We start from the raw sequence: 3,139 nt of genomic DNA, 5'->3' as shown, positions 1-3,139 counted from the left end.
GCGGTAGGGACTGGAGTTGGTGATGAAGGTCACCCGTATGTTTAATGGGAGGGAGATGTTTTTTCTTGAGTTTGCTTCTGAGTAGGCTCAGATGACACATTATCAAAGCATGCTCAAGACCGACATCAGACAGTTTTTTGCTACCCAACGTTGTGATACATTGCTGGAGTTACAGGAGGCCTCTAGGCGGTGTGAGCTTGAGATTGAGTTGCAGTTGAGAGAGCAGAGGCAATCCTCGACGCGGTCACATCTTGCGTAGAAGCAGTCCAAGACCACCGATTCTAGGTCTGGAGGCCAACGCGGCCACACTTGTGGGAAGTGCGGGAATGGTCATTCTGGAGTTTGTCGATCTAGTGGCATGTGCCGCAAGTGTGGCAAGGAGGGTTACTTTGTGAGGGATTGCCACTTGTTAGCTCCGTTTCAGGATATGACGATTTGTTACAACTGCAATCAGGTTGGTCACGTAAAGTCCAACTGTCCATTGCTTGTTGCTAGGACGATACAGGATCCAATGCAGACTACACTGAGGATTACTGACGGGAGTTAGAGTAGAGTAGAGTCCCTGAGGTCTTAGGGATACACCTTTCAGCTCATAACCGAGGAGGCTAGGGCATCACCAGATGTGGTGGCTGCTATGTTTCTATTCCTTATCTTGTTGATTATAATTATTTTATGCTCATATCTGTTGTACCTATGTTAGATACGTTCTTAGTGAACTCCTTACCTGCTCTAGTATTGTTTGAATCAGGGATGAGTTGGTCTTTTGTCTCGTGATCTTTTAGTAGGGATTTCGGTTTGCCCTTAGGGGAGCTAGAGTGTCCGTTGTAAGTCGCCACCACCAACGAACATGAGATTTATGCTTCCTCGGTCTATCAGGGTCGCGTTCTGTAGATCTTTGGGGTATCCTTCTCAATTGATTTGATTTCAATTTCCATGGGGGACGTTTGTGTGATAGTGGGTATGGACCAACTAAGTCGCTTCGGTGCCATGATCGACTGCAAGGGTCATTGTGTGGTAGTTCGAAACCTAAGTGGGTGAGAACTGATTATCTATGGAAAGGGTACCAGGATGGGTTCAGGGTTCTATTCAACCGCCAGAGGTCAGTAGTATATTCAACACGGGTGTACGAGTTATTTGGCTTATGTGATGGATACGCGGGTCATGGATCAGGTCTCACTTTTAGAGGTTCCATTCATTAGAGAGTTTGTCGATATGTGTCCGGAGGATTTACCAGAGTGCCTCCGAAGAGGCAAGTTGAGTTCAGGATCGACCTTTTGCTAGGTGCACCCCCTATTGCCAAGGCGTCGTACCGATTGGCACCACCAGAGATGCATGAGCTGTCATCTCAGCTGTAGGAACTGCTAGGCAAGCTGTTCATCCTTCCGAGCAGTTCTCCATGGGGATCGTTGATCCTCTTTGTCAAGAAGAAGGGGTGTTCACACCGGATGTGCATAAATTACCGGGAGTTGAACAAATTGACAGTGAAGAACCATTATCCACTTCCATGGATTGACGATCTGTTTGATCAACTACAAGGAGCATCTTTGTTATCCAAGGTAGACTTGATGTTCGGATATCATCAGGTCAAGGTGAGATAGGAGGACGTGGAGAATACCGCGTTCCAGACTCGTTATAGACATTACGAGTTCGTGGTGATTTCGTTTGGGCTCACCAATGCGCCAACTATATTTATGGACCTAATGAATTGCATATACATATCGATGATCGATCGCTCAGTCATTGTGTTTATAGACGACATCTTGGTGTATTCCAAGACCAGAGAGAAGTATGAGGAGCATCTCCGTGAGCTATTGGGAGTCTTGACGCAAGAACAACTGTATGCCAACTTCTCAAAATGCAAGTTTTGGTTGTGAGAGGTTCGGTTCCTTGGACATCTTGTTAACTAGGAGGGCATTTTGGTCGATCCGGCCAAGATCGAGGCGGTTATGCAGTGGGAGGTTCCAAAATCTCCTCAAATATTTGGTGCTTCTTGGTATCGGAAGGGTACTACCGTAGATTCATACATGATTTCTCTAAGGTTGTAGTACCCCTCACTCGTCTGACGAGGAAGGGGTGGATTTACGATGGGTCCCTAAGCAGCAGACTGCATTTGAGACTCTGCGTGTAACACCCACTTCATGGTACATATTTTAAATGTAAGTATTGCATGTTCTACATTGGGACTCAATGAGTTGGAGGCCCAAATCGTCGAGTAGACTAGATTTTGGATGCAGGTTTTAAGTATCCTACTTGACGAGTTGGGAGTCCGACTCGACGAGTAGGGCTGCCTGGAGGAAACCCAAATATTTAGGGTTTGCACCCTATTTAAACGCCTTATCTAGTCCCATTTCAGCCTCCATCGTTTCTCACAATCCAGAAAAAAACCCTAATTTGAAACCCTAAAGCTTTTTGAGTGTCCTTGAGCCATTTTTGTGTGTTTTTGATTGTTTGAAGCATGAAGAAAGAAGTGGAAGCTTGGGGGTTCTAGAACAAGCAAGTAGATCCAAAGATTTTGCGTCTTTTCCTACTTATTCAAGGTAAAAAGCTTCAACCTTAACCATTTATCTCTTGGATCTCTAGTTAGGGCTAGTTTTCATCTTTTCCAAGCTTTAGTAGAACCATTTTCGGGACTTAGTGGTTCAAAATGGATACAACTTCAGATCTAGAACCATTGAGGATTCCCATGGCATAAATGTGCCAACTTTATAGCAATGAGATCCCTATTTACTTTGTAGAATTCATTTTTGGGTCTTTTGAGCTTAAAGACCCATGCATGGACATGAAGTTCGTGACTTTACATGTAATATGGATCCTAGGAGGTAAGATCTACATTCTAGATGCATTAGGGCCGACTGAAATCGACTAAATAGTTTTGGACATAAAGGGACTCGACGAGTCGCTAATACGACTCGGTGAGTCGGGTCGTATTTCCCCCAAACCCCTTTTGATAACGAGTAATGTGTTGAGTTGGAAGAAGACTCAGCTAGTTGGGTTTGTTATGGACCTGAAGATCAACGTACTCGACAGGTTCAAGGATGAACTCGACGAGTTCTAGGCATTTTCCCAATTATATGAAGAAGAACACTGCGAGTCAAGGACTAAACACTTCAACTCGGATGAAGACGAACTCGAAGAGTTC

This window comes from Lactuca saligna, chromosome 5 (genome assembly GCF_052625555.1).
Source record: "Lactuca saligna cultivar CGN05327 chromosome 5, ASM5262555v1, whole genome shotgun sequence".
Taxonomy (NCBI): Eukaryota; Viridiplantae; Streptophyta; class Magnoliopsida; order Asterales; family Asteraceae; genus Lactuca; species Lactuca saligna.
This window is presented reverse-complemented; position numbering follows the sequence as displayed.